The 14,176-nt window shown below is 32.6% G+C and overlaps 1 protein-coding gene across 5 annotated transcripts in view; it reads right to left on the reverse strand.

The window, feature by feature from the left end:
* The window catches only part of DPP6 (dipeptidyl peptidase like 6), a 1,195,887-nt gene that overhangs the window by 590,560 nt on the left and 591,151 nt on the right, over positions 1-14,176 (reverse strand). The gene's annotated exons all lie outside the window — the stretch shown is intronic.

A 14,176-nucleotide genomic window follows, 5' to 3' on the forward strand; every position in this document is an offset into this window, starting at 1 on the left:
TAAAATTCCATATTTTACAAGAAGGCTTTCTTATTCTCCTTTAATTCTAGTATCTGTCTTTCATTTATTTATCTCAATTTATCCTGTATATATTCTTTAAGCTTGAAGTTGTTTGCATATTATCTTTTCCATCAGAGACACATAAAAATATTCATAGTAGATCTTTTTGTCGCAGCAAAAAAAAAAATTAGAAAAAAATAACTGGTTATCAGTTGGGGAATGAACTGTGATATATAAATACAATATAAAATTATTGGGCATAATATATACAAAACTATGAGGAATTCAGAAAAAAACATGAGAAGATATATAAACTGATATGTTGACATGAGGCACAATAGAATCAGAAGAATAATATATATGATGACTATAATTTAAAGAAAACTACTAAAAGGCAATGAAATTCTGACTAATTATAATGTTAAAATTGGTAGTGATTATGTAACACACATCGGGTTTTTTTTTTTAGTAAGAAGATAGGGGAATTAAAAATGTTCAATGTTACAAGAGCCATCTGTTAGTTTCTGACCAGAAGAATAGATCCCTTTATGGTACAGTATGATAACAATACAAGGAGACTGAGAGGCAGTTGCATTCTTTCTCCTCTTCCCTCTTGCCTCCAATTTATTGTCATTCCCAATTCACATCTGCGTCAATAAAGGCTAATTTGCAGTTTCTTCAAGTGTGTTATGATTCACAGCTGGGCGCAGGGTGGCTTTTGAAGAACCTACCTGCCCCTTAATGGTACAATCTTCTTTAATCCTTTACAGGCTTTCTGGATTTCCACTTAGGGGGTGTTGTTCTTAAGAATTCAATATTATGAAAACAGAGAAATGATCAAAATGATAGTTTTGTGTAAATTGCTTTTCTTTCTTACTCCTTTTTTTTTTTGCAAGAAAATTCAATTTTAGAAAGAAAAAATGTGGCATAGAAACAGAATTCATATTTTTTAAATTAAAAAAAAAAACAGCTACTATATCATTTTACTTTCATTGTCTGACTCTAGCCACCTATATCAATCTATCCCTTAATACCAAAGTGCTTATTATAATGCCATGCATATAAAGGTATTCAATAAATCTGAACAGTGAATCAGTTGAGGGACAGAAATTTTACACTTTCTCCCTGCAGTTAGAAACAAGTCTCATGCCTTCACTATATGGATTTCACCTGATGAAGAGGATTCTATTAAGAATGTCTTGCATAAATAAAACATATTTAACTTAAAAGATCCCAAAGATACATTTATCAAAATGACTTTTTCTTTGTGTGTGTGTGTATGTGTGTGTATATATGCATAGGACAATCTCTAATGCTCCTTAAATTTCTGACTCTATCACTGCTTGATTAATAGAGTGTTTTAATTCTATTTGGATGACAGTATATTTAAACAAGGATGTGAAAGATAGATTGCTTATCTAAAATACTAAGTAAAACTTTTATTTTATTAATTAAAAAATCAAAGGAAAATTAAGTAAAGGAATAAAAAATCTCTAATACCTGACATTAATAAACACTATTTATAATAATCAACTAATATGCACTATGTCTAATAAATATTCACAATAATAACATAATTCTCAATTGTGTATATTTATAATATACATAATTTATAATCAAGTTCATAAATTCAAGAATACTTTTTAGTACTGAAGTTTCATATTTCTTAGATTTATTCCCAAAGAAGTCCTCTATTTCTAAGACAAAAAGGTGTTTTGAAGAACAAAGATGAATATGTCAATATCTCAATTGTAAATAGGTCTAAAGGACAAGACTTAAATGCACTTGAAAATATCCATAGCCAAATACATGAAGATTTGCATTTCTAATGCCTTTTTCTACATTCAAAATGAAACTAAAGCTGTTTGTGCCCAATTTGAGGACTGTTACAATAGGAACAGTAATATTTCTAATTCATCTTGAATAAATATAAATAGTATATAGGTAAAGTAGGGGAAAGATACAAGTAGAAGAAATGAAAGAATGGAATGAAGTTCACTGAAATCTTAAGCTTCTTTTGGATATTTTTATGTATAGGAATTTTCTTTTAAATAAGCTAAAATAAAGAAGGAAAATAATTATTTTATTATTTTGACTATATAACAAAGTTTTTGTTAAATTCACACATATACATATAAATTATTCAAATAGGAAAATATTTATAATAAAAACATATAATGAAATTTTGACATCAATAGATGACCGAGATTCTTTAAAATTGAGACATTCTCCAGTATAAAATACTCCAAAGACATGAAAAATTTTTGAAAGAAAAAAATAAATAACATCAACTATCATCTTAAAAGTTATCTAAACTTCTAATAAGCAGAAAGATACAAATTAAAACAATATTTAAGTATCTCTTCATGTATTGTAGAGATGAAAAAAATTCAGTGCTGAGAAAAAATGACATTCATTAATTGTTGGTAGAGGTAAAAATTGGTACTATTATTCTATAAAACAATTTGGTATTGTGAAGGAGAATTGATTTAGAAATCTCTTTAAGTTTATTTCCCAAAGTGATTACCAAAAGCAATAAAAGACTTATTTGTACAAAAATATTCATAACAGTACCAACTATATCAAAACACTGTAAACAACCTGTATATCCAATGATTGGAGACTGCAGAACAAATCAACATATAGAAATATCATGTTATATTACTACACTATAAGGAATGATGATAAAGACCACAAAACATGAGACTTTATTTTTTTAAGAGAAGTATCCTAAAATAAAAGAAATATTGTCAAAGACCAAAGACAAGTTGATAATTTTATCTTATACCAAGTGGAAAGTATAGTAAAAAGAATACTGGCCTGAAAGTCAAAAGATATATGTGGCCCACCCACTGATGGTAAAAAGTCTAAGAATTCCAATAGATTCTTTCCATGTTTGTGTATATAAAAATAAAGTACTGCAGAATGCATTCGTGTTTAAGTTACTTTTTTATTCTTTCTAGCTAAATTTAATAGTTAGAAAGTTAAAGCCTATCATAAAAATATCATCTAAATTTTCTAGTGAAATTTTCTGTATTGGTTTAGCTGTTCATTGCTTAACTTCACCTCCTAGTAGTACTCCTAGATTCAAGATAATCCTTTTCAAACATATGCCTGTCTCTTCTCTCATGTTAAGTGTTGGGGGTTAATCTCACTGTGTTCAATCCTCAAGTCAATAACTTCTCACCTTGACATCACTATAACTGTATATTGCTTGTGTCACCTAAAAAGCAAGCTAGTATCCACACAAAGGAAAAAATAAACAAATGGTTTTTTCATCATTTCAATGAGGTGCCATGTTGAGAACAAATTGTCAGTACTTAAAGTTGTATGGCTGGGTTCCAGATGGGTAATATGTCAAAGACATGCACTGATTGCCTGCACTTCAGAAGCATTAAGCATAATGCTAAGTTAACATAATGTTTTAATATTTACAGCTGACTGTGCCAATTCAAATCCATTTTATGACTCTCCTAATTTCTATTCTTAAGCCTGGCTCCCTCAGGGTTTTGTGAAGGAAAGAAACACAGTAATATAATGTATTTCTGTGTCAACAAATGCTGAAGACAATATGGATTATTGTCATCTGCTAAATGTCAATATCCAATCTTTAAAAAAGATGGTGTTCAACCCCAAGTCAATGTAACACTGTGATCTCCAGAGCCATCAAACAAGATGCTAGTAAATCAAGTCTGTTCATCTTCATAAGGAAAGGCTAAATCAGCCACATGACACCTTAATCTGAAATCCATCTACATTAGATTGCATAATGAGGGAGTAATGAACTTCAAATGTGCATCAAACTTTTATAGGCATCTAAAATTACAATAAATCATCAAAAATACAATATCTATAGCATTATTTTTATACAGGCCCATCCTTGGCCTATAAAAGTTTTTAACCTAAGGTTTCTTAGATTTATTGTACTCATCCAGTCCAATTCATATCTGGAAATGGAGAAATAGTCTGAGAAAGGTTAAACAATTTTCTCAAAGTCAAAATTAGGTGATAAAAGGGCTGGAACTAGAACTGAGATCTTGTGACAAAGGGGCTGGTTTTCCTTCTATGACATCATGAACTACAACTCTTATATGTAACTAGCATAGTATCAATATGGAAATCTTGCTGGGCCTAAAGGTATGGCATAATAGTTAAAATAAATGTATATGTTCTCTTTCATTTAAAAAAATTATATTTGATCTATAATATATATATATATATGAAATGCTATGTATATTATATAATATGGAAATTATATAATATATATAATATGCATTATTATATAATTTTGTAGTGTGTAGTATATACATTATATAGTTTTCAAATTTGGCATTGATATTTTATCTATGATAGAGGGAAAAAATTATTTGCTTAGGGTAGATGTCTTCAGGCTAGTGCTAGAGTCCTTAACCTTTTTTGGTACATTATAAATGCCACTGGCCATCTGGTAAACCCTAGGGAACCTTTCAATAATGATGATGATGATTAATAACAATAATAATAGCTGATAGTTATATAGCACTTAGTATGTGCCTGTTATTACGCTAAGCATTTTATAGATATTGCTGAATTTGATCCTCACAACAACCCTGGGAGGTAGGCACTCTTATGATTTCCATTTTACAGATATGGCAACTGAGGCAAACAAAGGTTAAGTGATTTACTCAGTATCACAGAGTGAAGTACCTAAAGCCATACTTGAACTCAATACTTCTGGACTCTCCATCTACTGTCATCTAACTAATTGCCTTCTCAAAATGTTTTTTTAAAAGCATAAAACAATAGGACTACAGGATTACAAAAAAAAATCTATTACACTGAAATACTTCTATTAAAATATTTTAAAAAACAATTATATGGACTCTAGGTTAAGAATTCCAGCCTAGCAATAGAAGAGCAAATGGAGGGGAAAATATCATTCCTCTCCCCAGCTTCTTTAGCTCAAAGAAAATAAGAATAAAAACAGTAGCAATTGTCCATGAGAGAAAATATCAGTGGGACAGTCTGTTTCTTATTGTTTCTTGACTAAAAGATGTTAAGATTTCCAAAAGAAATATGTTTTTGTAATATTCTTAGTTATCTTTAGTATTCATGACTTTCCATAGAAAGAAGTTATAATTGTGAATTTTTACTAAAGTTGAATCATCATTAGTAGGCTTCCTTGAAAGCAGGAATTGTCTTTTTTTTTATTTGAATCAGCAGACTTCAAAATAATAATTTGTTTATGATAAGAACATGATAAGTGGTTTTTTTATTTATCAGATTCTCTTTTTTGACAGAAAAAAATGTCTAATCATAGAGGGTTTTCATGGCATGGAATGGCACAATTTCCATGATACACAAAAGCTTTCCAGTATTTTATCTCCTTAGCAATCAAAAAAGTTCTTCCTTTCTTCAACCAAAATTATTCCTGCTTTAAAATTCTCTTCATCAAGATTTCATAGTATTAGCAAACAACCTCTCAATATCTAACAAAATTTTAGTATACTTGTAGTGCAAAAGAATAAATAGTAGATTTGGCATCAATGGACTTTCTTTGATACTCAAGCTCTGCTGCATTTAATACTTGTGAAAATTTAGGTAGTCACAACTTTCTTAGGCCTTAGTTTCTTTATCTGTAATATGATAGGATTGAGCCAGATGGCTAATGAACTCTCTTCTAATGCTCAAGATGTAAGCCTAGAAAATGAATTTGAGTTGCTAATAAGTCAATGTACAGGTGCACTGTAGTATAAAAATGTAATTCATCACATCAAAAATGAAATCAAAAAGGAAAAACTGTAGTAGGTCAGTCAGTATTTGTTTAAAGGATAATATAATATGCAGAGTACACAGAGGAGATGTTAAATGGACATCCAGCATTACACATTTCTAATCATATAGTGTCAAGTGGGCTTGAGAGAGGTCTTCAACATGTTGGCTGGACCTCCTGGGGAAGATCTGATGCAGACACAAGTGAAAATAACTTTCAGTGACAAGAGGAACAATTTGTGATCTTTTTCATTAGACAAAAAATCCACAATAGGATTCCAGGTTGATTGGAGTATGATTTAAAAAAAAAAGTTATTGTCAACCATAATTTTTTAATGCTAAACTCTCTAAACCCTTGAATGTTTTTCCTAAGGGCACACTATCTCCACATTCCTTTTACATTATGAGCAGTTAGGAAAACTCACAAAAAGGGGGGCGAGGAGTAAGTTGATTGAAGGCAATGTATTTGGAACAAGGCAACCTATTTTATTCTCATCATACTGGATCCTTTGCCAACATATGTCAGAACTTTCATTAAGTAGCGCTCTCTCTCTCTCTCAGTAGAAAACACATAAATTAGAATAAGAAATGCATTCAGGAGTATGAGTTTAGATAAGCCCAAGGACCCAAATCTTCTTATCCAGAAGAAGTTGTAAGAGCAGGTTTGTATTCCCTAGCTCCAATGAGAGCTACAATTCTCCAAGAGAATAAGTAACACTCCTCTAAACCTCCCTTAGTATTGTTATTTTTATAATCTGACTGGGAGGAAAAGCTATATGAGGTTTTATATATATGAACACATTAGGGAGGAAACTTACAATTATTTTCATTTTCTGAAAAGGGCACTGCAAACAATAGACCATAAAACAAAAGCCCAAGACAGAGCTAGAGAAGGCCATTATCTGAGTTCTTTGATATCGTTAGCTCTTGGCTGTAACTTTCCCTCCCCCCCCCCCCCATTACTAACATTCTGTTCTAAGTTAAGAAATTTTCTTCAGCTCTCTTAGATGGACTTAATAATGTGCTTCTTGACTTTTATGAAGAGAAAGCCAAATAGCACAATCTATTCCAAATATACCTTTAAACAATGTTTTCAAAAGCCTTCAACCTTGCTGCTAAGTGAACCAATTCAATATAAATGATTACTGCCGCTATTTTATAATCTTCCCTTTCATTAATCAACAGAGAAATACATTCCCTTCCCCCTCTCAATAATTTCAGTGGTATTTGAACCTATTATTTCATTAGTATATTCAAATCTTTTGCCTTAGAGCATGAATTCCTTATTTAAGTAGCCAGTGAGAAAAAGAAAACCCAGGCAGGGGGCATAATATTTTACCACCTTCTTCAGGAGGCAATTCTCTCTACCTTTACCTCAGTTCCCTCCTCTGCCAGATTGTCTTTTATTTATTTTCTATCTGTACTGTTGGTTCTGAGTTGTTGATATGTACTTCTCCCACTTGTATGTACACTCCTTGATGGATTTGGCTATCTTTACTTTCATTTCTCTCCCCAGTCCTTTGGAACATGTGTGTGTGGCACCTTATAAGCATGTGATACTTGCTAAAGGTTTGTTTCTATAACAACATGGACTTTCTTATTACAATATAGATTCATGAGAGCCTCAGGGGCCATCGTGTAGTTCTCTCATTTTATGGATGAGGAAACTGAGTATGAGAAAAAAAGGAAGTGACTTATGCCAGATCAGGTGGGTATTAAGTGTGAGAAGCAAGGACTGAATCAAAGTCTTCTGATTCCCCAAGCAGAGTTATTTCCACTGAGCCATGTTAAGTCCCAACTTTCACATATCTGAACACCACTATCACTATCATGATTTTTAAAAATCTAGGCTTTCAAAAGAGCTCAGCGTTTCCAGTTCATAAAACAATTGACCGGTCAGAACCCAGACTGTTCTTGGGTTAAACTGTTAAGATGGTTTACTTGGTCATTTCTTTTTCCCTTCTATCACCTTATCATCCATATATCAGGAAGTAGCCCCATTTAATCAGTGCTTTCCAGTAGTTTGGACTCAGGAATTTTCACTACCTATTTTATCCTTAAATTAAATTCAGCATGTAGCTAATGGCTATCTTGGACTGATCTGCTATGCAAATAATACCCAATTATATTTTTTCAATTTAAAAAATCTGTTTGCAGACTGATGAAAACAATTTGATGTGACAAGCAATTAAACAAGATTTATTAATCACATTATATATATGGTAGGTAAGCATGAGATGGTCAAAATAAAGCTGGGTTTAGCATCTGCAAGCCCAAGATGAAGTCTTGTGTGATCCTGGCAAGATTCCAGAACTTTCAATCCAAGCAATTCACTAAAACTATGAATTGCAGAATAAAGAGCTAGTACTTAATTAGCAGAGGAATCCGCACCCCCCCCCCCCCCACTGGGAGTTCCCTACATACATTCAAATAGATAAACATTAAGTGCTTACTATGTGCCAAACACTGTGTTAACTGCTGGGATCACAAAAAGAGGCAAAAGAAAGTCATTACTTTCAAGAGGGACTTATGAGGGAAGATAACAAGCAAACACAAAAAAGCCTGCTATAGACAGAAGAAATAGGAAATGATTAAAATATGGAAAGCACTGGATTAGGAGAGATTAGAGAAAGCTAGAATTAGTGAGATTTTAGTTAGGACTTAAAGAAAATCAGGAAAATTAATAGAGCAGAGGAGAAAGCATCTTCCAAGCATGACACAGTCAGGGAGAATACCCTGAGCCAAAAAGGAATTTTGTTTGAGGAAAAGTCAGGAAACTAGTCTTTGGATCAAAGAGTAAAAGTATGTGTAGGGGTGTATATAGTATAAAGAGACTGGAAAGATGCGAGGGAGCTACATTATAAAGGACTTTAAATGTCAAACAGAACATTTCATATTTGTTCCATGAGGCAAAAAGGAACTATTAAAGTTGATTGACTAGTGGGGAAATAAGATAAGAACTGCATTTTAGGAAAATCCCTTTATTGGGTGAAGGAAGATTGGACTGGTGGACTGCAGTATGAAAAACCTTAAGACAGATATACTCACCAGCAGGCTATATCAGTAATGAAGATATGAAGTGATGAAGATGTGTTAGAGTGATGGCAGTGTCAAAGAAGAGAAGGGAGCTTTTACAAGACATGGAATTTATGGCTCAGGTGCCCCACCACTATTTCACTATCCTCACCCTTAGAAAGATGATTTTGGCAGCCATAAAGTTGTAACATAGTGGATAGACTGCTGGACCTGAAGTGAGAAAGACCTGAGTTCAGCTCAGGTTTCATACACTTACTAGCTGGATAATATAGATAAATCACTGAATGTTAATCCCAGTTTATTCACCTGTAAAACAAGAATAATAATAATAGCATTGCTTTCCAGGGTTGTTTTGACAATAAAAGCAAGATGATATTTATAAAGCATTTTGCACATATCAAAATGCTATAAATACTGGTTATCATTCTTGTTAAAGGAAGAACTGGTGAGAATCGTGTTTGATGACAGTACAGTTATGAGGCTATTATAATAATTCAGTTAAGAGAGCATAAGAACTTGAGCTAGAGTCCTGAGGATGTGAATTGTACCTCTTCCTTCTGATTTAGGAAGGATAGTTCGAGATTCCCAATCACAATACAATGGCAGCTGGCCCCACCTTCTAACTAGTAGATATTGTCAAACACACACTCAATACATAATATAAAGTATATATGTCAGTCTATTCCCTGCCAAGATATAGTATATTGTATATTCAATGGACTCCATAAATGATGATGAGACTTGGGAATATAGTCTTTGCTTCATTCTTTCAAATGAGCTAGAGGAAGCATGAAGTGCCATGTTTTCTAGAATATAGAACTGGAATAAGCTTCTAGGTCATCTAGATCCTCATATTACATTATCTTTAAAATGGATATGAGAAATAAATCAGAACCAATTCCAGTGCTTTTCACTACCCAATACTGGCTCATAGGACCATTCCTTTCAGCAGAATTCTTTCTCAGAAAATTGATTTTTGATGACCCTGAAATCAATCCTGGTTCAAGTATAATAGAAAGCAAGCTCTCTGAGGGCAGAAAATTGGTTTTATTTGGGGTCTTTCTATCACCAGCATTTAGAACAAAGTTTTGAACACAGTAGATACTTCAAAAATGTTGAATTAATTTGACTTGGTTCCAATTAGAATACCATCATGGGAGACATTTCTATAATTACCCATAATCTCCCCATCAAACTTTGGAATTCAATGAGGAGAATAAGAATAGGATAAATTTTTTATACAGTTCTCTGTGAAGGACACAGCTTTGCTTAAGGCTAGTTCTTATTGCTGAAAAACAGGTTTTGCTAGCTAGATGACTTACATAAATACTGTCATGGGTAAACTATAAGCATATTCAATAAAAACCATAATAAATGTATGGCAGTGAGAATTTTTTCCATTGAAAGGTGGTCTCTCATCTTAACAGAGCTGGGTCACTGAGTTTAGAAAAGATAACCTTCATTTATGCATTTAATATTGATGCATGATCATTTTTATACAAATAATGGGTTGGCATTTCACAAAGGTTAAACTACTTGGCTTTCAGAAATTTAAAAGCACAGTATTTACTCAAGTAAACAGTGTCAATGTCTAGCCTCCTCATTTACATTTTGTCCTTAAAAATAAGTTAACCAAAACCTATGGATGTGGTCCTAAGATTTTTTTTTGAAAAATATTATTACTTCTTGTAAAAGTTAATTCCTACACTACATTTTCACAAGGCACTTGATCTCAAGGTGCTGCCATGAAGAGATAACACTTGATAAATGAATGTGCTGAGCAGCTCAAAGCTCAGTGGATTTCATTACTTGTGCTATTTCCCTTAATTCACAATAACTTGTAGAAAAAGAAAGGGTATGCTCCTTTCATTCACAATATGTACAAATGGTTTCAAACTCTTGATCAAGTCATGCCTGATGATTCTATCTGGTGGTATTTGGCAAGGTTCTTTGACCCAAAGTACTAGCATTCTGATAGCACCTTATATTGAAGATCTGAGGTTTTAATTTTAGTTTATGAAAAAAAAATCATGCTAGTTTTCTCTGTCTTACTGAAATGCTAAGAGTGTAGAATACCAATTTTAAGTCTCTGAGAAATGTCACTAAGGTACCTAGAAATATGCAAAATGCCAACCTGGGGAAAATTGAAGTGAAGTTCAAATGGATAAGAAAAAGCTTGAGTATTTAACAACTAATAGAAGCAAGGATTATACCACAGAGAAAAGAAATTTGTATCAAGTGGTCAGTTGTTTTCTACTCAACTATACCTCTGGTGATGGCTGTAGGTGTATGGTATAGGCGAATTTATAAAATAAATTAACAATAATTCTGCTCCTTCATATTCCCATTTCTTGCCTCTCCCAATGTGGTACTCAATGTCCCCCGGAAACTTCTGTCCTCCTTAAACTCTCCTTTTGCTTCTTCCTTTTTCAAAAATTATCCCATGGAGAGGAGCTAATAAAACTAATTCCTAATTAGAGATAAAATGTCCAATAAAACTTGAAGTGTGATGTTGGTGGCTACGGTAAGGATGAAGAGTATAGGGGAGGGTGTTAGAGGAAGGTTCCTCCATTTTAACCAGGTCTGAAACCTAAGGAACAAAACTGTCATTGAGGACATCAGTAAACCATATTATTAAGGATTTGTGGTTGGAAGGAGGGAAATAATACTTAGCATTCTTGTTGTGCCTGAGTACTCTAAAGAAGTATGACTATAAACTCATTTTATTTCAACTCTGACAAAATTGTATATATAAAAACACTAAATTTGAAGTCAGAAAAATTTAAGTTCATATCATTGCCGAGTTTCCTATTTGATCCATGTGACATTTGACAAGTCAGTTTATTTCTCAAAGCTTCAGTAAGATTTCAGATTAGATTCAATAAACACTTATTAAGTGTCTGCACAATACCGGACATTTTGTTAGACACTGGGTATTGTCAAATTCTGAAATGAATCAATCATGTAAGTAAAAGAAAAAAATGTGTCTTTTTTCAAGATGAAGAAGTTTGCAAACTGAGGTTACCCACAAATGCAGAATACAATGAATTTCTCAAATTATATGAAAAACTGTATGAAAAAAGATATTTATACCTTTGGGAGAAAAGAGCAGGGAAGTAGTATGTGGTAGCAAGGTCTGGTCGTGAAGTGCCAACTGCCCTTAGCAATCTGAAAAAGGAAACCATTTCATTCTGGCTATTTTACCCTTCATGCCCTGAATCCTACTAGAAGAGATAAGGATATCAGGAGCCACCAGACTCAAACTGGTTTTGTTCACAAGGAAAGTATCCAAGGTGGGGGCTTAAAGACTCCATGAGGGAGGCTTAAGTTGTAGCACTGCTCAATCTAATTATTATTATCAAAATAGGAATGTAAAGATATTCCTGTAATTTAGATATTGCTAGGATGATTAAGAAATTGTAACAGTCTATATTACATTTGGTATCAACAATTTTCTGTTACTATATTAACATTTTTTTTTGTCAAGATACATAGAGACTAAAAGTAAACAGTTCCTATCCTTGAGGAATTTACACTCTATGGGGATAAGGTACTCTGTGTGTGTGTGTGTATGTACATGCATATATATGTACATAAATTACAAAATGCAGTTAAAGAAATATATATGTGTATACATATATACACACATATTTATGTATGTATGAGTATATACACCTACCCCCACATACATACATCACCTACACATACAAAAATCACTTTACAGGTGTAGATGAAAAGGAAATACATTTCAGGAAAAAAAAAAGATTTGATTAGAAGTAAACAAAAATCAGAGGTGGAGGGATAGGACGAGAAATGTTTTGAGTGAAGACTAAATAGAAAAAGGACAATTTGGCTGGATTAAGAATGAATGTAAAGGAATTTTGACTGGAAAGATAGGTTAGAGTTATTTAGTCAAGTTGAATCTTTGAGATTTTTTGGGCTGAAGTGGTTTGCCATTTCTTTCACTAAACTCATTTTGTAGATGAGAAAATGGAAGCAAACAAGGTTGATTGACTTGCTCAAGGTTAAACAGAGAGAATAAATATTTGAGGCCAGATTTGAAGATGAAGTCTCAGGAAGATGAGTCTTCTAGGATGCACCACCTAAACTACCTAACTACTTACCCACTGTGACTAAAAGAGGATATACAAAACAGAGATAATATTTGATATTTTATCCTGGAGGCAAGGCATTAACATTTCTTCAATAAGGTTCTCAGAATTCTTGTTTCTTTTGCTGAGGCTGAGTCAAAGTTGACCCTTTGTCCTTTATTTTAGCATTAGGAGTAAGCAAATTAAAGCTGTAAAGGAGATTGTAGGGAGCCTATTTCATCCATTTGAGAGTGAACTTCTTAACACTTTGTTTACATGCAGAATGAAAGTACTCATTATGTGAGTCATCTAAGGAAGTTCAGCAGGAGTTAATTCAGATACCGTCAGCAGTCAGTTTCAGATACTAAGTGTAATGGAAAGTAACAAATTTGCATTCTATAATTCAGACTGACTAGTTTTGACTTTTTCCCTAGTCCCTTAAAATTAGTCAAGACAGTATGCTCGCAAATGTTCCTCTTCAAAGAATACGGTGAGGTGGAGAAGAAAGTGCAATGATATTCAAACAGATTTAAATTCGATATAGAGTTTGGTCATATGAGGTCATTGAGTTGGTTTTCAGAGACATTTCAAATTTTTCACTAACTGCAAGTGTCTTATCAGTGAGGATATTTAAATTTTTACAGGGTATTCTGAAATATTTGCTTTAGACAGGTAAAGAATCTGATTAATCAAATATTTTTTTGTTTAAAGTCAGTTACCAAAACTTAGCTTAGACCCAGAGTATATAGTCCTCTAATATTTCAATCATTCATTCAGGTCAAATGATTAACTTGACAAAACTCAAGAAAATATTTTAGACATTATATAAAGAATGGCCCAGTGTTAGCAGTATATTTAAATTTACCTAATAGCTTTGAATTTTAGTCACAAAATTTAAAAATATTCCTAAATTTTTCTAAAGCTCTCATTCCATTACTATCCTTTGATCGTAACAAACTTGGGAAATATTTTCTGAGAAAATTAAGAAAAGTTTTCAATCCAGGAAGAGTTTGGAAGATGTTTAGGATAAAGTATAAGATTTTTTCTGACTTAGAGATATAACTGCTCTCTAAAATCAGGGTCCTTACAAAATCATCTTGATTTATCTGAACTGATGTTTATTTTCTAGTGACTTATAAATGGAAGTCTTACTGATGCCATGAAAAAGATTCCATGAATTCAGGTTATCATGAAGCATGTTGTGTATGCAAACAAATCTTGCTGTTATTTTCCAAAAGGAAATGAGTAATTTTTACTCAGTTTATAAGCTTATATTAGGGCTAGAAAGACAGAATGCC

This window comes from Sminthopsis crassicaudata, chromosome 5, assembly GCF_048593235.1.
Source record: "Sminthopsis crassicaudata isolate SCR6 chromosome 5, ASM4859323v1, whole genome shotgun sequence".
In the NCBI taxonomy this organism is placed as follows: domain Eukaryota; kingdom Metazoa; phylum Chordata; class Mammalia; order Dasyuromorphia; family Dasyuridae; genus Sminthopsis; species Sminthopsis crassicaudata.